This window comes from Carlito syrichta, unplaced genomic scaffold, assembly GCF_000164805.1.
Source record: "Carlito syrichta isolate Samal-C Ts95f unplaced genomic scaffold, Tarsius_syrichta-2.0.1 Scaffold307141, whole genome shotgun sequence".
Lineage (NCBI taxonomy): Eukaryota > Metazoa > Chordata > Mammalia > Primates > Tarsiidae > Carlito > Carlito syrichta.
Genome location: NW_007251237.1, coordinates 418304 through 439860, shown reverse-complemented (window position 1 = coordinate 439860; position 21557 = coordinate 418304). Strand labels below are relative to the sequence as shown.

Genomic DNA, 21557 nt, shown 5'->3' with positions numbered 1-21557 from the left:
TAAAAAAAATATGCAGACCACCAAGTCAAGCAGACTTTTCATCAGCAAGGAATAGTCTGCTCATATTCAAAGTACTATGGATATTTTCTAGTACCTTTTACATGCCAGATATGCTGTTGGGTACAGGAATACAGAAATAAGTAACAGAAAATTCTTGTCCTCAAGAAGTTCATGTTCAGTGGAATATATTAATACTTGTTCACCAACAACTGCTGACTGAATAAAGACAGAAAATGGACTACCTGTTAAAACCCTTTTTGGACTACTACAATTTCTTACCATGTGCATATATTACCTATTCGATCACAAATTCAGAAATTTTTAAAACTGTAAAGCACTGAGGAACCTCGAAAGATGGCTGACTAGAACCATGCACACTCACCTCCTCCCCCAAAGAACCTCCGCAGCAAGTGGACAATCACACCTTAAGCAGATGGCCCAAGAGCAGATGCTGGATCAAACAGAGAAGTGACAGGAATCCCCCACAGCAAGGAGGGTGGTGACGTGCCTGCTCAGTCAGGCCCAGCTAAGAGCCTGGAGAGACTCCACTGTGGAAAGGGGGAGCGAAACCCCAGCGCCCTCATTCCACCAAGGATGTTGGCACCTCTGGCCACCCAGACTAACCCTGGGAGTTGCCAGGGCACTGTACTTAGTACTGTCCAGAGGGGAGCCTGTGCTAGGCACACACCTGGCCCCGAGCAGCCACAGCAGCCCTGCCACCCACAGATGTCATCTGCCTAGGCCCAACAGTGTCTGCATCTCCAGATTCTGGGCTGTGATACTCCCCACCTGCAGCTACCAATGCCCCGAACTCCTGCTGCCAGAGCTCAAGTGCAGACCATCAGCTGGAACCCCAGCACCTCCAGCAGCAGAGCCACCACGCATTTCATGTGCCCAGTCAGAGGCCCTCACCTGCAGTTACCAGGGCTGTGCCACCAGAGGGACATGTGAGCAAGGCATAGGCTGCACTGCCAGTGAAGCACAAGCCACATGGGCTGCCATTGCCGTGAATTCAATATGAGCAGAGTTCGGCTGTCACTGCTGGGCCAAAGCACAAGCCTAGGGTGGGCTATCACTGCCAGGACTAAGACACAAGCAAAGTGCGTGTTCTCAGCTTGCGTGCACGTGGTGCCACCACTGAAAATATCTCCCCCCTCCCAGCAGCTAGGCCACAGCACAGATACTACCGGCCCCAACTAGTTATTCCCCAGGAGTCTGAGGACCACCTGCTCCTGCTTAACACAGCCAGAGCCTAGACACCGCGGGGAGTCCGAGGACAAGCACCTCCAGCCTCGCGCAGGCTCCATGCTACAGTGTGCAGTCGGAGGCCTGGAGACTGCACAGTACAGGATCCCACCACTGGCACATGAGCTCTCCTCCCAGGAGTCTGAGGCTGGGCCACTTACCCTGCCACTAGCGGCATAGCTGGCACTACCTGCACACACCACCCGCGGGCCTGGACACTGGCCCACCCAGCTTATCACAGCCACCACCAATACCAGCACCACCACTTGGGACAAAACTGGTTGTCCTGCCACTGCTACTGCCATTGCCTAGGGGTGCCAGAATCCACCCACTTTGCCTAGCCCACTGCTGCCACAACTGGCATACAAGCAAGTCACCCATATGCCAAGAGTTGACCCACTAACATTGATTTCAGAAATGCCACTCAGGGTTCAAGGACAGGCATACTCAGCCCACCACTGCCACCACTAAAGCCAGAAGACTGGGCCCCTGCCATCCCAGTCCCCAGCAAAACTTCACCATAGCCTCCACAAATAACCACATCCTAAGCTATCAAGGAGATCACAGACACCAATGATGTTCTTCAAAGATAAAAAAAGTCATACAGAGACTACCCATTCCCAGAATCAAAGCCAAAGTGTCCTATCCAACCAACATCATAGATAACCTTTTTCAGAAAAAAGTCCTCTCCTACAAAAGCAAACTCAAAAACTTAGAAGCAACTGTTGCACTAGATGCACAGATATCAATGTAAGAACACAATAAAATTAAAAAGTGAAGAAATATGATACCTCCAAAGAAACACAATAATTCTCCAGTACCAAATCCCAATCAAAAATAAATTTACAGCTAGGCACAGTGGCTCAAGCCTGTAATTCCAAACATTTTGGGAGGTGGAGGCAAGAGGACTGCCTGAGCCCAGCAGTTCAAAGACCAGCCTGGACAACTTGGCAAGACCTTAACTCTACCATAAATAAAAAAACAGCTGAGTGTGGTGACAATTACCTGCAGTTTCAGCTACATGGAAGGCTGAGGCAGGAGGATCACCTTAATCTAGCAGGTTGAGACTGTGGTAACTGTGATCGGACCACTGTACTCCAGCCTGGGTGACAGTGAGACTCTGACTCAAAAAAGAATAATAATAAAATAATAAAAAGGGGGAAGAATCTCAGGCAAAATATTGATTTTAAAGAGTCTCAGTGAAATAGAAGAGAATACTGAAAAACAATACAAATAAATCAGAGGAACAATTCAGGATATGAGAAATCAATGAAAAAGATATAAAAAGCAATCAAACAGAAATTCTGGATTGAAGAATTCACTGGATCAAATACAAAATACATGTGAAAGCTTCAAGAACAGACTAGTAGAAGCAGGAAAAAGAATCTCAGAACTTGAAGATAGATCTATGAACTATCTCAGACAAAAAAGAAAAAGAAAAAAAATTTTAAAAGTTAACAAAGTTTATGTGACATTGGCAACCACAAAGTGGCCAAATATTTGTATTTTTACAACCTCATAAGGCAAAGATAAAATAAAAAGGGTAGAAACTCTATCTAATGCAATAATAGATGAAAATTTCCCAAGTCTAGCAAGTGCCATCTAGATACGGGAAGGTCAGAGAGCCCCAGATAGATACAATGCAAAAAGGTCTTCTCCACAGCACATTATAGTCAGACTGTCAAAAGTAACAAAAGGGAACTCTAAAAACAGCAAAAGAAAACCGTTTGCACACTTATAAAGGAACCCCCATCGAACTAACAGCAGATTTCTCAATAGAAACCTTACAGGCAAAGAGAGAATGGGATGATACATTCAAAATGCTAAAAGAAAAACACTGTCAGCCAAGGATACTGTTTATCCCCAGAAGTTATCCTTCAGATATGAAGGAGAAATAGTCTTTCCTAGACAAGCAAAAGCTAAGGTAATTCATTACCACAAGACTGGCCCTACAAGAAATGCTTAAAGGAGTCTTACACCTGGAAGCAAAAGAACAAAATCTATCACCATGAAAACACATGAAAGTATAAAACCCACTGGTAGAGTAAACACACAAAGAAAAGACTCAAATGTTACCACTACAGAAAACCACCAAACTACAATGCTAAACAACAGAACAAAGGATACACAATCAGTAATTAACAAAATGACAGAAATAATCTCCTAAATACCAATAACCTTGAATGTAAGTAAATTAAACTTTACACTTAAACGATAAAAACTGGTCCAGGCATAAAGTCTCATGTCTGTAATCCCAGCACTTTGGGGGCCAAGGAAGGGGGAATCACTTGAGCCCAGAGTTCAAGATTACAGTGAACTATGATTGTACCACCACACTTCAGCCTGGACAATAGAGCAAGACCCTGTCTAAAAAAAAAAAAAAAAAAGATATAGAGTGGTTGAATGAATAAAAAAACTTGACCCAACTATATGCTGTCTACAAGAAAGTCATCTCATCTATAAAGACACATATAGACAGAAAGTAAAGGGATGAAAAAAGACATTCAATACAAACAGAAAGCCCCAAATGAGCAGGAATAGCTATACTTACATAAGATAAAACATACCTGGCCGGGCACAGTGGCTCATTCCTGTACCCCAGCATTTTTGGAGGCCAAGGCAGGAAGACTGAGGGCAAGAGGACTGTTTGAGACCAGGAGATGAGACCAGCCTGGGTAATATAGCAAGACCTCATTTCTACAAAAAAAAAATCAAAAAAATTAGCCAGGCATGGTGATGCTCACCTATAGTCCCAGCTACTTGGGAGGCTGAGGCTAAAGGTCTGCCTGAGCCCAGAAGATCAAGGCTGTGGTGAGCCATGATCATGCCACTGCACTACATCCTGGGCAACAGAGTGAGATCCCAACTAAAAAGTAAACAAAAATAAAAAATAAACAGATTTTAAAATAAAAATAGTAAAAAGAAGACAAAGCATGTCACTATATAAATAATAAAGGGATCACTTCAGCAAGAGAATATAACAATTCTAAATACATATGCATCCAAAATGAAAGCACCCAGATATATAAAGCAAATACTATTACACTCAGAAATGAATCCACAAATTTATAGTCAACTGATTTTCAACAAAAGTGCCAAGAACAAACACTGAAGAAAGGATACACTCTTCAATAAATGTTGCTGGAAAAACTGAATATTCATATGCACAAGAATAAAACTGGATCTCTATGTCGCACCATTACAAAAATCGATTCAAGACAGATTAAAAACCTAATGTAAAACCTGAAATTATAAAACGATTAGAAGAAAACATAGGGAAAATACTTTAGTAAACTGGTCTAGGCAAAGATTTTATGCCTAAGACCTCAAAATCACAGGCAACAAGGACAAAAACAGACAAATGGGACTACATTAAACTAGAAAGCTTCTGCATAGCAAAATAGACAAAAGAAAAAGGGAGAAAATATTTGCAAACCATTCACCAGACAAGAAACTAATAGCCAGAATATACAAGGAACTCAAGCAACAGGAAAAAAAAAATTCCATTAAAAGCCAGGCTTGGTGGCTCAACCTGTAATCCCACGCCTTGGGAGGCTGAGGTGAGTGGACTGCCTGAGCCCGCGGGTTCGAGACCCGCCTGGGCAACTTGGCGAGTCCTCATCTCTACAATAAATCAAAAAATCAGTTGGGTATGGTAGCACACACCTATAATTCTGGCTACTCGGAAGGCTGAGACGGAAGGATCGCCGGAGCCCAGCAGGTCAAGGCTGCAGTGGCCAGGAGTGGCCACTGCACTCTAGTCTGGGTGACAGTGTGAGACTCCAACTCAAAAAAAAAAAAAGAAGATATGCAAATAGCCAACAGGTATACAAAAAGAGCACTCAACATCACTAGTCATCAGGGAAATGTAAATCAATACTATAATGAGATATCATCTTACCCCAGTTAGAATAGATATTATTTAAAAAATAAAATAAAAATAAGATGTTAGTGAGCATGTGGAGAAAAGTGAACTTTAAAAAAAAACAACCACAAATCCACTTTTACATATTTACTTTCCACTAGTTAAAATCCTTGAGGGATACAGCATCACATAAATTCTGTATCCAATGGCCTTAGCAGGAAGAGTGCTTCAGAATTTGGCACAAACCATGCCACTGTTTCCATGGGCTCTGTTACCTTTTTCTGGATTATTCTGGTTTTGTTTGGTTGCCACCAGGAGTCACTGTATTGCTCTCTGCTCTGCATACAAAAGTACATCTCTTTCCCAGTTAGAATTCAGTTTCATCTTGGGCATAAACATCTTCAATTTTAAGAATCGCTGTGTACTCCTTTAGTCCCAGAGACCCCACTTATAGCCAGGAAAATGACTTTGGACCACAGCCTTCCAGATATATTTGCCTTCTGGAAGTCCTGTGAGAAGTGTTCATTAACAGACAATGGATTAAAAAAATATGGCATATATACACACTGTGACTGATATTTGGCCACAGCAAAGAATAATATCATGTCATTTGCAGCAAGATGGATGGAGCTGGTGGTCATTATTTTAAGTGAAGTAAGTCAGACACAAAAAGACAAACAGCACATGATCTAACTTATATGTGGAAGCTAAAGAAGTTGATCTCATAGATCAGAGACTAGAAAGGGTAAGTGGGAGGTGGGATGATGAGGTTGGTTACTGGTTACAAACATACAGTTAGATAGAAGATATGTTCTAATGTTGGATAACAGCATAGGGTGACTACAGTTAGCAAAAATGTATTATATATTTCAAAGTAGTTAGAAGAGAGGACTTGAAGTGTTCTCGACATATAGAAATGATATTCAAGATGATGAACACCCCAAATACCCTGACTTGATCATTACACATTCTATACCTGTAACAAATACTCAAATGTACCCCCATAAATATATAAAAGACTATGTGTCAGCTAAGAAAAACAAAGAGGAACATCCATGAAAATAATAAAATACTGTAATAAATTTCTATGAAGTATGGGTGTGAAGGGGAGAGAGTTCCAATTCTTCTGGTGAAGTTGCCATGGAAAACTTCACAAAGACAGTAACCCTAAGCTAAATGTAAGAAAAGGATGCTAGGAAGAAGCACCAAGTACAAAAACATGGAGATGGAAGAAAAGAACATTAGAGGTGGAAGGCAGGAGAGAGGAAAATAGTAGAGAGCAAGAAGGCAGGGCCTTAAGGCCATGTGCAAAAGACTGGATTTTATTCTGGTGTCTTAGAGTTTAAGCTTGTGGATGGATGGAAGACAGTAGAGGGTAGTATAAGATCTGTACTTCAGAAAGATATGTAGGTTATTTGCGGAGGACGAGTTTGAGGGGAGGGAGGGATAGAAGAGAGAAAAAAGGAAGGAGACCAAAAGTCCAGGAAAACAATGATGAGGACTGGAACTAAGACAGTGGCAGCAGGTCATCAGGAGGAAATAATCTTGAAAGTTAATTTGGGAGCAGAAAGAACTTAAGTTAATTGCTAGGTATGTATACTCTTTTTCCACCAAAAAAAAAACACAAAACCCATGTATTTTAATGTCAATACTTAAAAGGCCAACCAGCAAACTGGGACAGAATACCACAGGAAAACAAAAAAAGCACACCAAAACTGAATCCAGTTACAGTGAAACAAAGATTGTTTCAGAGATCACAACTGCTTCAAGCACTAATCCTAGTTAAGAACGAACAGCCAAGCACAGTGCCCTCTGCAAAAGCATCTTGGTAAACTGAAAACGCTGTCACAGTCAACCCAGAACATTCACCTTTTTTCCACAGGGATTTCATAAGCAGAGGGACAAACTTAAAGCCGGTTCTGACAGGAACAAAGACATAAAATAAGGATTCTGTTCCTTAAACGTCCACCTCCTGCTACTCCTCCTCATTCTTTCCTTCAAACAAATCATCTCTATAGCAACACACTCTTAAGAAATGTGTGGGTGGAAAGCATATGTTTGTGCAAAAATATGAGAACTCAAAAACAGGAGCTATTTTTTCCTTTAATAAAAGAGATACACATCTATTAAGACACAAATAAAAAATAAGAAACAGATATGAAACAAAAAAATTAAAATAGGGAAATCTAAAAATTGTACAATTAATACTGCAAATGTTTACATGGAAATTCTTTTCATAGGCTACAATGACACCTTGTGGTAAGACTTTCAAATTATACAACTGTTCTTAGAAAATATTTTTACAACAGAATTAAAAGAAACCCAGTTTAGAAAGTAGTAAAGACCAGGATCAGAGTATTGAGGTGATAGGGACATGAGCAATAATCCATCTGAAAAATTAAAAGTTGAAAAGTCAAACTTCAAAAAATACCACAAGATTAGACACGCAAAAGCACCTTACAAACTGTAAAAACAGGTTGAGTATCTCTTATCTGAAATGTTTGGGACAAGCAGTGTTTCAGATTTCAGATCTTTTTCAGATTTTGGAATATCTGCAAATACATAATGAGTATCTTGGGATAAGACCCAAGTCTACATACAAATTTCATTTATGATTCATATATACCTTATACAAATGGCCTGAGGTCATTTAATGGAAGCACTTAATAAACCATGTGTTGTGCTCCTGCATTCTGGCTACAACCTGAGGTCAACTTTGAAATTCCCCACGTGTGGTGTCATGTTGGCACTCAGAAAGTTCTGGATCTTGGATTTGGGGATTAGGGATCCTATTCCTATAAAGTATTATACTATTCCCCTCATTTGAACTAAAATTATTAGACAGTTGAGCAGTGAACAACACAGGGGTCGGGGCACAGACCCTCACATAGTCAAAAATCTGAATATAATGTTTGACTTCCCCCAAACTTAACTACTAATAGCCTACTGTTGACTGGAAGCCTTACAGATAACATAAACAGTCGGTTAACATGTTTTATAGGCTTTATGAATTATCTACTGTATTCCTACGATACAGTAAGCTAGAAGAAAGAAAATGTTATTAAGAAAATCATAAGGAAGAGAAAACATATGCACTCTTCATTAATTGGAAGTGGGTCATCATAAAAGTCTTCATCCTTATCATCTTCATGTTGAGTAGCTAAGGAAGAGAAACAGAAGAGGGTTTCTTGCTGTCTGGTTCGATAGAGGTGGAAGAAAAACTGTGTATAAGTGGACCCATGCAGTTCAAATCAAGGTTGTTCAAGGGTGAGCTGTATACATTTTTTAAATGATGCAAAAAGGAATATTTTAAATAATCTGGGGCAAAACTTATAACATTAGCAAAACCTTTACATGACAATACTGACATATGGTTCATCAGCTATGAAAATAAAATAACTTGATGTCATTACTACTTTCTTGCCAATTAAAAACAGTAGCTAATAGCTCATTAAGCATTTCACTCATGATTACTCTAATAATTAAGAGAGTAATTTACACCTATCATCAGGAATTTACTAAACTATGCTGAATACTAGAAAAAATAAAGAAAAGTTAATGATGAATTTATGGATCTCTTTGAAATAGTCTTATCATCTACAACATCGGGATCTCTCTCTCTCTCTCTCTGGCCCTTCTTACTTTTCCCTATTTGTTCCCTTCCCCCACTCGCCATAAATAGTCTCTGGTCCCCTGTTTCCTCTTCACAAGAAAAGTCAAGCTGCACCTCACAGATATTCCTGTATTACTTTATCTGAAAGACACTGACATTTATACCCTAGTTCCTAACCTCTCTCTAGCTCCCACTCTACTTGCCTGTCCCATCTACAACAGAAGCTCAGTGACAGGGCTCAATACAGCTCCTTGGCATTTAAGAAAACAGAAGAAGCAGGAAGGTCCATCTTACCTTCCTCTAACGTCATTCATAAGACCATCAATCCAGAGGGTCCTCGCTATACCTGAAGAAAAGGAATGAAGGCACAGAGACACCAAGAAGATCTGAATAAACAGGCCTTGCTAACCTACTCCAGCTTGTTACCATTAGATGATATTCATTTGCCTCTAATCACATTTCTGTATGACTGACCAAAAAGAAAAAAAAAAATGTTTTCCTGTATCTTTGGGTCTTCATTTCTGAAGGCTCCCACCTCAAGTAAAACACATATTAAATATGTGTGTATGTTTTTCTTTTGATAATCTGTCTTTTGTTATGATCTCAGCATGAACTTCGTGACAGGTGAAGATGTCACTTTTTCTCTCCTACATCAACATAATAAGAATTAAATCCATTAACTTCCAATTTTCTACTTGCCTCCTGTAAAACGTCAGCTACCACTACCCTTCCCTCACTTCTCAGCACACAACTCATCCCATCTCCAACTTGTAACAAATTATTAATTCTGCTGATTGTTCTTCATCTGTTGATTTTAACCATTCTCCATTCCCAGAGGCATCATGTTCTAGTAGTGTCAAATCTTAAATATTTTACACATCACAGAAGCCTCCTAGACAGTGTCCCAGATTTTAATCTTTTCTCATTCTTACATAGCCTACAAATTCCCATCAAGGCAATTTTTCTTTCTCATGCACTGTTGTCATTATAACTCCTGGTACAGCCCTTCCTATTGTTTCCTGGATCAAATCTAAATCTCTTACCAAACTCACACTCCAGCTCCCTATATATATGCAAACATTTCACTCCACTGCTCCACATGGGCCCTTTGCTAGTCAATTAACTTATAGCCCCTCATACAAGTTGCTTCTTGCCTTTACAACTTTATTCATACAATTATGCCAAATTAAAATACCTTCTTAAGTCTTGTCAGTTAATCCACAAATCAAAATCAGAGTCAAACCTAAAACCCTACAGTCTGAGTAATAACCACCTACAACCCTGACCTGGAATAAGCAGGTTGGAAAATAAACGAATACAAATCACTGTAAAATAAAAATGCATAAAGTATATGGTAAGCACAAATACAAGACAATAAATAATGTGGTACAAAAAGACTCAACAACCATGCTCGCCATATTGGTGCTTGTTTGTTTGTTTGTTTGTTTTTTGAGTTGGAATCTCACTCTGTCGCCTAGGCTGGAGTGCAGCGGCACACTCATGGCCACCCTAGCGTGGCTCCAGCGGTCTTTCACCTAGTCTTCAAAGTAGCTGGAACTACAGGTGCATGCTACCATGCCCAGTTAATTTTTTTTATTTTATGGTAGAGATGAGGTCTCACCAACGTACCTAGGCTCGTCTTGAACCCGCGGGCTCAGGCAATCCAGTTGCTTCGCCCTCCCAAAGTGCTGGGATTATAGGCTGAGCCACTGAGCCCGGTCTGGTGCTTGTTTTTGAACAACATGATAATAGAAGGTACACCTTACAATTTTCACTTTGCATACATTTATCCCTGCTTTTTCACCACCACAACCACCGTCACTCACTGATTCACCAAAATTGAGTAAATAGATATCTTTTACTTGTTTTTATTAGTCTTTCTTAAACCTATTTATAGCTCCCATTTACTTCAATATCCAATATCAGAAGCATATTAGGTCTTTATTTAGAAGTGTGATGATTTTTTTTTAACCAGAAATATGCCACAAGAACTTAACTTATGTATATATCAATTCGCCTATGGTAAAACTGGTTTCATAATACATCATTTCACTAAAAGTCAGTTTCCAAGAGCCTATCTGATGTTAAGTGAGAACTTACTATATATCAAATACATGTAATTGGATTTCCAGAAGAACAGGAAAGAGAGAAAAAAGCTGAAAAAAACTTTTAAGAAATATTGGCGAAAAACTTCCTAAATTTGATGAAATACATTAATTTACACATCTAAAAAGTCCAATTAATTCAATACAAACAGATCCACAAACTGCTGAAAGACAGAGAAAATCTTAAAAGAAGCAAGAGAAAAATGTCTCCACGTATAGAGAAACAACAATATGACTAACAGCTGACTTCTCATCAGAAACAATGAGGTTAAAAAATAGAATTTTTTAAAAAATCAAATATCAAAAGATTCTCCACTAAAAATTCTATATTCAGCAACACTGTCCTTCAAAATTGAAGGTGAAATAAAGACATTTCCAAATAACCAAAGACTAAGAGAAGCTGTTGCTGTCAAGCATGTCAAAGAAATATCAAAGGAAGAAATACCAAAGAAAGTCCTTCAAGATGAAAGGAAGTGACACCATAGAATAACTATAATCTAAAGGAGAATGAAACTCACCAGGAACTTTAATCACATAGGTAAATATATAATACTCTAAAATATAATTATTCTATTTTTTCACTTATTTTAAAAATACATAAAATCGCATATAGCAATAATTATAATTCTGTATTATTGGGTTTTTAATATCCATAGCTGGGGCCAGATATAACAGTTTATGCCTGTAATCCCAGCATTTGGGGAGGCTGACGCAAGAGGACTGCTTGAGCCTAGGAGATTGAGACCAGAGATCAGCCTAAACAATGTAGCAAAACCTTGTCTCTACAAAAAAAAAAAAAAAACTAGCCACATGTGGTGGCATGCACATGTAGTCCCAGCTACTCAGGAAGCAGGAGCAGGAAGATCACCTGAGCCCAGGAGGACAAGGCTGTGGCGAACTATGATCATACTGCTGCACTTCAGCCGGGGCAAGCAAGCGAGACTCCTGACTCAAAAAATAAAAATAATAATAATATGCACAGCTGTAATACACATGATAACAACAACAAGAAGAGAAAGGAAAAAAGATACAATGAAGGGAAGTAGAAACAATGGAAATAGTTTACCAAAATTCAGTATTATCTGGAAGAAACTGTAATAAATTAAGATGCATGCTGTAATCCCTAGAGCAACCACTCTGAAAATAGCATAATATAGCAAAAGAAATCAACAGAAGAATTAAAGAGGTACGTTAAGAAATATTTAACACAGAAAGTCAGTAAAGAAGGAAAAGAGAAAAAAGCAAAAAAAAATGAGACAAATAAAAAACAAGAAAATGGCATATGTAAATTCAATAATGCCAACGATTACATGAAATGTGAATTAAATAAGCACCCCATTTGAAAGGGAGATGTTAGGTTGGATTACAAAACCCAACTACATGCTATCTACAAGAGACACACCTTCAATTCAAAGAAATAAATGGTTAAAAGTAAAGGAATTTTTAAAAATACACCATAAAAGACAGTCTCGGTGGCTCAGCCTGTAATCCTGTGCCTTTGGGAGGCTGAGGTGAGTGGATTGCCTGAGACCACGGGTTCAAGACCCGCCTGAGCAGCGACACCTCATCTCTGCAATAAATCAAAAAATCAGTCGGGCGTGGTAGTGCATGCCTGTAATTCCGGCTACTTAGAAGGCTGAGGCAGAAGGCTCACCAGAACCCAGCAGTTTGAGGCTGCGGTGGCTGGGAGCGGCCACTGCACTCCAGTCTGGGCGACAGAGTGAGACTCCAACTCAAAAATAAAAATAAAAATAAAAAATAAAAATACACCATACAAACAGTAACCATAAGAAAACTACAGTTTCCAAAGTTCTGCAGTGGCTATAGTACCAAAAAAACAAAATAGATTAAGCAAAAAAATATTATTAAAGAGAAAGGAGGACATTTCATAATGAAAAAAGGGTCACTACATCAGGAAGATATAACAATAACTGTTTATGCATGTAACAACAGAATCCAAAAATACATGAAGCAAAAATTAGAGATAATTGAAAAGACAAACAATTCAACAAAAACTGTTAAAGAGTGCAATTACTTAGAGAACAAGACAAAATCTGCAAAGACATAGAGGACTTGACCAATCTTATCAATCAACTTGACACAAGTACAGAACATTCCAACTAATGAATGCAGAATACATATCCTTTTCCAAACACACTAAGAATATTTTCCAGGATATACCATATACTGGGCCACAAAACAAGTCTCACTAAATTTTAAGATTAAACTCATAAAAAGTATGTTATCCGATCACAATGGAATTAGTGATCCACACAAAAAGAAATCTAGGAATGCCTCAATTATTGGTGAATTTAAAAACATATTTCTAAATATCACATTTATAAGGAATAAATCATATGGAAACATTCAAAAATACATTTTGAATAGAATGAAAACAAAACACAGCATAACAAAAAGTATAGAATACAACTAAAGCGGTGCCTAGAGGGAAATTCATGGTTTTAAACACTTACAAAAAAAAACACAGCTACTCGGTATGCTGAGGTGGAAGGATTTCCTGAGCCCAGGAACCCAGGCTGCTATAAGACATGATCGTCATGATCATGCCACTGCACTTCAGTCTAAGATCATGCCGCTGCACTTCAGCCTATGATCATGCACTGCACCCCAGCCTGGGCAACAGTGAGACCCTGACTCAAAAAAAAAAAAGGTAAAACAAAATTTTCTTAAGTTGGTGATTCTTCCCATATTGATAAATATATTCAATGCAAATCCTATAAATCTCATTTTTGTAGAAAAGTGACAAGCTGATCCTAAATTTATATGGAAATAGAAAGAACATAGAATCAATCTGAAAAAGAATAAAAAGCTGGAAGATTCACATTCCTCATTTTGAAACTCACTATAAAACCGCAGTAATCAAGACAGGCTTTCAGATATTCAGAGCTGTGGATTTACAAGTAAATCCTTATATTACAGTCAATTGATATTTTACAAAGATGTCAATACAATTTAAGAGAAAATAATAGTCTTGTTAACAAATGGTGTCAATTTAGCATTTAGATTTTTAAAAAATGAACTTAGACCCTTAAAAAATAAATTGGACTTCATTAAAACTTTTTACACTTATTTCAAAAGACTAGTAAGACTATGGGAAGTCAGACTGGGGGAAATCTTTGCAAATCATATCCTTGATGTTATAACACTAAGAAACCCAAACTTTTATCCAGAATATAGAAAGAACTCTTTCAACTCAATAAGAGATTTTTTAAAAACTACAAAATGGGCAAAGACTTAGACATTTTAACAAAGATGACTTACAAATGGCTAATATAACCTCATGAAAAGATGTCCAACACTAGCAAAATGCAAATTAAAATGACAATGGGATACTACTAGATACCCACCAGAATGGTTATAATAAAAAAAGACAGACGATGGACAGACTCGGTGGCTCAGTCTGTAATCCCAGCATTTTGGGAGGCTAAGGCGAGTGGACTGCCTGAGCCCACCGGTTCTGGACCAGCCTGGGCAACTTGGAGAGATGTCATTTCTACAATAAATAAAAAAAATTAGCCGGGCATGGTAGTGCTCGCCTGTAATTCCGGCTACTAGGAAGGCTGAGGTAGAAGGATAGCCAGAACATAGCAGGTCGACACTGGTGTGGCTGTGAACATGCCACTGCACTCCAGCCTGGGCAACGGAGTGAGACTCCAACTCAAAAAAAACAAAACAAAACAGATGATACCAAGTATTGGTGAGTATATGAAGAAACTGGAATTCTTGTACATTTCTGGTAGGATGTAACTGATACAATCACAATAGAGAACATTTCGGCAGTGTCTTACAGAGGTAAAAACAAGCATACCATACAACTCAGCAATTACACTCCTAGAAATTTACCCAAAAGAAATAAATACGTTATGTTCACACAAAGACTCATAGGCAAATCTTCACAGCAGCATTACTCATTAACAGCCAAAAACTGGAAGCAATCAATGTCCATCAACTGGTGAATGGAAAAAAAATTGGCATATCTATACAAGAGTATACCATTTAGTAATTTAAAAGATCAAAATATTGATACATGCTACATGGGTAAACCTCAAAACATTATTTTTTTTAAAAAGTCACCCAATGCAAGATACTATTATATTGTTTAATTCCATCTATATAAATGTCCAGAAAAAGATAAACTTACAATGACAAAAAGTAAATCAGTGATTCTCTGGGGCTGGGATAGGCATTGGATTAAATGCAAACGAGTTTGAGAATGTGGGAGGGAGCTGATGAGACTATTCTGGAACTCTTGTGACAACAGCTGCCCAACTCTACAAAGTTGCTAAAAGCCACTATATTGTATACTTACCATGAGTAGTTTTCAAGGTATGTAAATTATACCTCAATAAAGCTGTTTAAAAGGGTCTGGGTATCAAAAAAGAAGTTATCTTTTCTACACTTTGGAGAATGCACCAATTGGACTGTTGTAATCAAGCCTGAATTCATAGGACAGCCAAGCCAGAAGAAAGACTGCAGGTTTTTAGAGTTATCACTGAGCCTCTGATTTACCACTCTGGATCTACTAAATTACCATTCTGGACCTACTGATCTCCAGACTTCTCATACAAGAGATAACAGAATTTCCTTCTTATAGCTAAAAAAAAAAAAAAAAATAGTGCTGAAAATCCTGAAGGACACAAGGACAAGTTCATTCATTATAGAAAATTTGTAATATCATCCATATAGAAAGGTATTCAAGAAAAGGCAGGAATTCCAGAGGATCTTGAAAAATACAAGAATATGACTTGGGGTAGGGAAGAGGAGGAAAAGAATGGTATGTAGTTTAGGAGAACAGTCTTTTTTTTCTTTTTTTTGATAGAAACGAGGTGTCACTATGTTGCCCGGGCTGGTCTTGAACTCCTGGGCTCAAGTGATCCTCCTGCCTTGGCCTCCCAAAGTGCTGGGATTACAGGCGTGAGCCACTGTGCCCAACCCAGTAGAATAGTCTTTAACAGTAGCCTGATAAAAATCAATATTTAAAGAGTTCTCATTGAGAGTCAGGTATTGGATTGGCAGCAGTGGGAAACTACCAGGGGGGAGGGGGGCACACCTCATCAACAAGGGTACCTATATAATGAACATTTGTATTCCTAACCCTGAATTGTACCTCACATCTTTAAAATAAAAAATGTAAAAAGAAAAAAGAGTCAGATGTTACAACTTACCTTTTTATAATCCATATGACTCTTGTGGGAAAAAGCATCATTTTACACATGAAGACAATGAGGACCAAAAAATTAAGTAACTAGTCCAAAAGTCAGGCAGTTAGTGAAGTGGTGGAACCAAGATATTAACCTTCAATCTTAGGATTCTAGCTCCAAAGTACATACTGTTTCCTCTGTTATGCTGCAAACTGAAAACTTAACCTATCGCTATTTACAAGTTCAGATCTTTGTAGAGGGTATCTTTAGATGGGTTTACATTTATAGGTGCACACAGTCAATGTTTCCTGAGCAACAATTTCTATTTAATCAATAAATTAAATGTGATGTGCATTCCTCCCTCAGCTTCCAAGCCCTTGCCCTACTCTGTTTTTCCTCCCTGCGTTCTTTCTCCACCTACCCATTACATGCTGGTGCTTACCAGTTCTCTTCTGATTCTACACATCTCTGCCTAGGAATTTCATCTACACCCAGTATCTCAACTGCCACTATTGCTGATGACTCTTAACTGTCTCTCCAACTCTAAGAAACTTCCTAATTCTCCTTGAGTAACTCCTTCCAGGCTAAGTTGAATACTTCTCCATATACCCTAAAACTATACTTACAAAATTCTAAGGAGGCATTCCTCAATCGTAATGTACTCTTTCTGCAGTTCTAAGGCCAGCATCCTTCCTATTCCCCGGAACACATTCTTATGTATCTTTGTAGCATTTACCATGTTATATTACCAATTACTGTTTACTTGATCCATTTCTCCACCAGACAATAAGGTGCTTGAGACTAGTGCTATGTTTTATTCATACCCTCCCCAGTGTATAGCATACACATTATAGCAAGACACATTACAGGCTCTCAAATATTGACCAAAGTCATAAACAGGAGAAATAAAATCTGCTTTAAATTGAAAACATACAGTTTCTGAAAGAACCCTTCAAAGATTTATGTTTTCAAAAGAGAAAATATACCAAGAAAGGTTAGGTGACTTACCCAGTCAAGCCTTGGTCTCCTGAATCACAATTCTCTTCCCACAAAAATCACAGTGCCTATTAAATTGTGCTTATTGTTCTAAGTTTTCCACGAAGCTCCAGAAGTAATTTTTTAAAATGTTATTAACAAAAGAACTATTTCAACTTCATCCACTCCAGCTCTGTCTGGCAACATCAATTGTAGATAACTATGATGTTGTTACTTAATGGCTTTTCTGCCCAGACTAATCTACTATTGAACCAGTGTTTTCATGTATGCTTCACACATACTATAATTTAATTCCATATTTATCATGCATTTCTATGTGAAAAACATATATTTGTACAGAAAGTTATAATTTGTCAGCACTCCAAAAAATATACTTAGGAGTATATACTATATGTCCTTTAAATTTAACAATATCTGAAATATCTGCCTAAAATCAAACAAGAATCCCAGGTGAGAGATTAAATGTGAACACAGGGTATAGGCATGGCAGCCTCATCAAGAAATCCCTCCAGCCCAAAGTCAGCGCTTGCAGTGGTTGCTATGTTATAATGCAACTGTGTTGAGTCACTGGGCAACAGCCAGGGTTGCTAGGATGGCAAGCTCACTCAAGAAACACCTCAATCAAAAAGCACTCTGAGACTCAACCTCACTTTTTTATACCTTCAGCTGAAGTAACTCTTTGTTATGAGCATCAGCCCGACTAGAGAAATACCTGGACGTTTTATAGACATACTGTGAGACTGATAGGTGCTTTCCAAAAAGAAATGGCCAGGTTTAGGCTCCTCCGAACTCTAAATATGAATCCAAAAGCAATTTGAAGTCACAATATACAGAAAGCAAGTAACAGGGCATTTCCTGACTTTTAAAATTCCTCTCATCCTGGATTATAGCTCAGATAAACTCAAAAGAAATAGTACTAGACCTGACAATCAGTGATATCTCTGTGACCTACAGTGAGCAGCCCTGATGAAAACCAATATTTAAGAAACTTAAGAGAACTGCTGATTCATGAGGGCCAAATGAAAGTATTGACATAATTTCATAAATTAAGTCTCTGGCAGGTCAAAAAGTAGGATAGAAAGGAGTAAAATGGGTAGATGATGAGAGAGGGAGAGGAGGGGAGTAATGGGAAGGGAAAAGAGGGAGGGAGAGGAGGGGACAGGATTTTACAACTAAGATTCTACTGAGGAACAACCAGGAAATTCACCAAACTCCGCCAACCACCCTGGGAGCAGTGCCAGTGTTCCTGAGGGAGTCCTTACTATGGGTATTGTCATGGGAAATTCTTAAATCTTCATAATTTCCAGGAACCAAACTTTTGCTTCTAACTCCAAAGAATTCTCACTCTTTAATCTCCTTCCTTATGGTTTACTGCTGCCCTTTCTCCCTCAGGTACTCTCCTCTCTCAACAATCTTCTCACTTCCAATAAACAATAGAATGGGTAAAAAGAACAAATGCACATTCATCATCTTTCAGAAACATTTACTCAGCAGCTTCTACTTGAAAGAGACTAAGGACATGGCTTGCTGAAATCTGAAGTCCTGCCAATATGGAGCTTACAATTCAGTTAGGGATTCAAGACGGACAGGCAAAGGGTGAAATAATACAATGAAAAGGTTATGTGTCAGAGAAACATGACTCACAAACACAAACAATAAGTATGAGGTCATGACCTTACAGAAAAAGCACAATTTAGATTTAAGAGCGTGCAGAAGGGCCAGGGAGACAGAAAGACAGGAAGACTAATGTGGAAAGGAGAAGGCTCAGAGCAGGATTAGAGAAGAGTAGAGAAGCCAGTCTCAGCAGAAACACCCTTTCTAAACAGAACACAAGCCTGAAAGGCAAGGGGTGAGAGGATTTTGAAGAATTTTGCTTAAGCCAAGGAATGTAAACTTTGACAGGTAGGAAATTATTTACACAGGTATCTACACATTCCCGCAAAGTACACAAAGGTTGAAAAACTATGTGAGACAATTACTTACTGAACCTAATACATTATGTATGACAAAATTCAAATCAAGCTCATCTACTTTAACCAGAGAGACAATGCCTCGAGGAAAAAAAAGAACTCTGACAATTCATTAATCTTTCGGTTAAAATTTCATTCTTCTAAGCTTCTTGAATTAGAATGTCCCATAACATGATGCTGATTCTGATGACTAAGGATTTTGTCACACATGAGTCATCTTGATTTTTTTTCTTCTCTCTTGCTCCACTTTTGAATATCTCACTACTTCAACATCAGTATATGAAAAAGAGGAACAAAACAAAAATGAAGTCTAAGGATTTTAGCACTACAGTAAAGGCATGATGTAAAAAACATTAAACTTCAACTTCCAATTCCTGTTAATAGATTGCAGTCTCACCAAGTCTCACATTTTCTCATATACTTTCTAACATACTCGAAAAACTATCGCATTCAAAAGGTCATTTCAAAAGTGCTCTGAAAACTAGCAGCTTGCCATACAACTTATATCATGAAGGGTTCCATGAGTGGAGAGAGTGAGGCTACTGGCTAAACCAAGGATCAAAAACTAAACTACTTGTAAATCATCAGTGTTTCGACCTCCCAGTGCCCTAAACTGGCATTACACCAATATTTGAGAATATTTCTAAACAGAGTATGCACACACACTTCACCTGACTGGAAAATAAAATACACACGTAAGGGGAATACTCTCCTAAATAACCAAAGGGCAGCTCAATCATTACAACTTTCGGGGGCATCCCGGGTGACAGAGACATCTTCAGCTTTCTGTCACTCTGAACAACTTAAGTCTGATATCAAACCTCAACGCAAAAGCTGAGCATTAGCCGCCACCACCTCCAGACTACACTCATGAATCTAGAGAATTCCGAATCCAGATGATGGCAGGCTCCACGGAACGACGTCCTAGTGGAATGCCAAGCGTGTCTAGGGACGCTGCTTGGCGACAGAGGCCCTGCTCCCACCGCAGCTCCCCTTCCGGTGCCACCGAGCGCCCATGCTCATGGACTGAGTGCCGGGGACACCGAAAGCCCGCGCTCGTAGCCCGAGTCCTGGGGACACCGTGTCACACTCGTCCTGGACTCTGCGGAGACTTGGAACAGCTTTTCCGGGACAATCCACGTTGCCCAGGGCCTCACCGGCTCTCCGCGGGGTACCCTAAGAGCAAAGCGCCCAGGGGTGAGCGAAAGGGGGGGACCCAGCAGTGACCCAAGTGTCGATTTGAGCCCGGCACCCGCAAATACACCCAGGCGTTGTCGGCACGGACTGCCCACAGCGCATTAAGACGGTTTCCAAGGCCAGGGGACCCGGAGCAAGGCGTCTAAGTGACATTTGGAGGACGCGGGCCGATTACGGGGCGGGATCTCTCCCGGCGCCTCCTCCGCCACCCGCGGGACTCCACGTGCGTCCCGGGCCTTCCCTGGAGAGCGGAGGGACCTCGGGCGGGGACAGGGAAGCGAGTGCAGGTCGGAGGTTACGTACCAGCCCAGCGCTCCTCGCGACAGGTACACGGGCGGCCCGAGGGACAGGAGTTCCGGCCGCGCGCGCCACCCCGGAGCCTTCCGCAGCGGCGGCCACCGGCAACCCCCCGCCTCGCGCGGGGACGCATCGGGGCCAGGGCGGGTCCCGCCGCCCGCCTTCCCGGGTCGACGCGGGGCAGCCGAGGAGGAGTGCGAGGGCCGAGCGTCTGCGGGGCTCGACCTGGGAGTCTCAGGTCTTCCGGCGGCGCCGCGAGGCAGAAAGGACGGCGGCGGCGAACTGCCTGCTCCTACTCAGGCCGGCCTCCTCCGGCTGCGGCGCCACCCCCGGGGCAGACGTCCTCCACGACCCCGCCCGCCGCCCTCCAGCCTGTGGGAGTCCTGGCGGCGCGCGGAGCCGGAAGTCCCGCCCCCAGCGACGTCACGACGCCACGGTCACCGGCCCCGGAGCCGTTAGGGGCGGACGCCAGCGAAACGCGGCGATAGCGGGGACGGCGGGAGCCGGAGGCCTGGGACGCGGGCATGCCCTGAGCCTGGGCGCTGGTCTCCGCGGCGGAGGGACGTGCCTCGCTGGAGTCGTCCTCCCCGCCCCAGCAGCTGCCCTGCGCCTCGCCTGTCCGAGGCCGCCCGCCCGCGAGGGGCGCGCAGGTCAGGACCCGGCGCCCGGAGACCCGCCCAGCTAGCCCCCGCAGCCGCCCCGAGTTCACTGCCCGCCGGGGTGGCGGGTGACCTGGAGTTGGGGCTGGCTTTTGCGAATGTCGGTTGTACCCAAAGGCTGCAGGGAGACGGGCCGGCGGCCCTGCAGAACTGGCGGGGGAGAGCGGGCTCCTTCCCGGCCCTCAGCAGGGCCTCTGCCTGGGTTCCACTCTCACTGCGTCGACCGGCGCCGACCAGTGTTACCCCAGGGTCATCATTTTCGGGCTCCAGTTTTAGAACTGAAGGGCCCATCATTACCCCAAAGTCATCATCTTCAGGCTCTAGTTAGGACTGAAGGGCTCATAGTTCCCCCCAAGGTCATCTTCTTTGGGCACCAGTTAGGACTTCATTGGCTCATTTACTCCCAACGTCATCATCTTTGGGCTCTAGTTAAGTCTGAAGGACTTGT

General features: G+C 40.9%; 1 protein-coding gene across 1 annotated transcript in view; it reads right to left on the bottom strand.

The window, feature by feature from the left end:
- LOC103266329 (centrosomal protein of 83 kDa-like) overlaps positions 1-20740 on the bottom strand; it is a 99264-nt gene extending 78524 nt beyond the window's left edge. Inside the window, exon 1 of the mRNA XM_008063931.2 lies at positions 20457-20740. The gene's annotated coding sequence lies outside the window, so the exon portion shown is untranslated. The remainder of the gene's footprint in view (positions 1-20456) is intronic.
- Between the last annotated feature and the right edge of the window lie 817 nt (positions 20741-21557).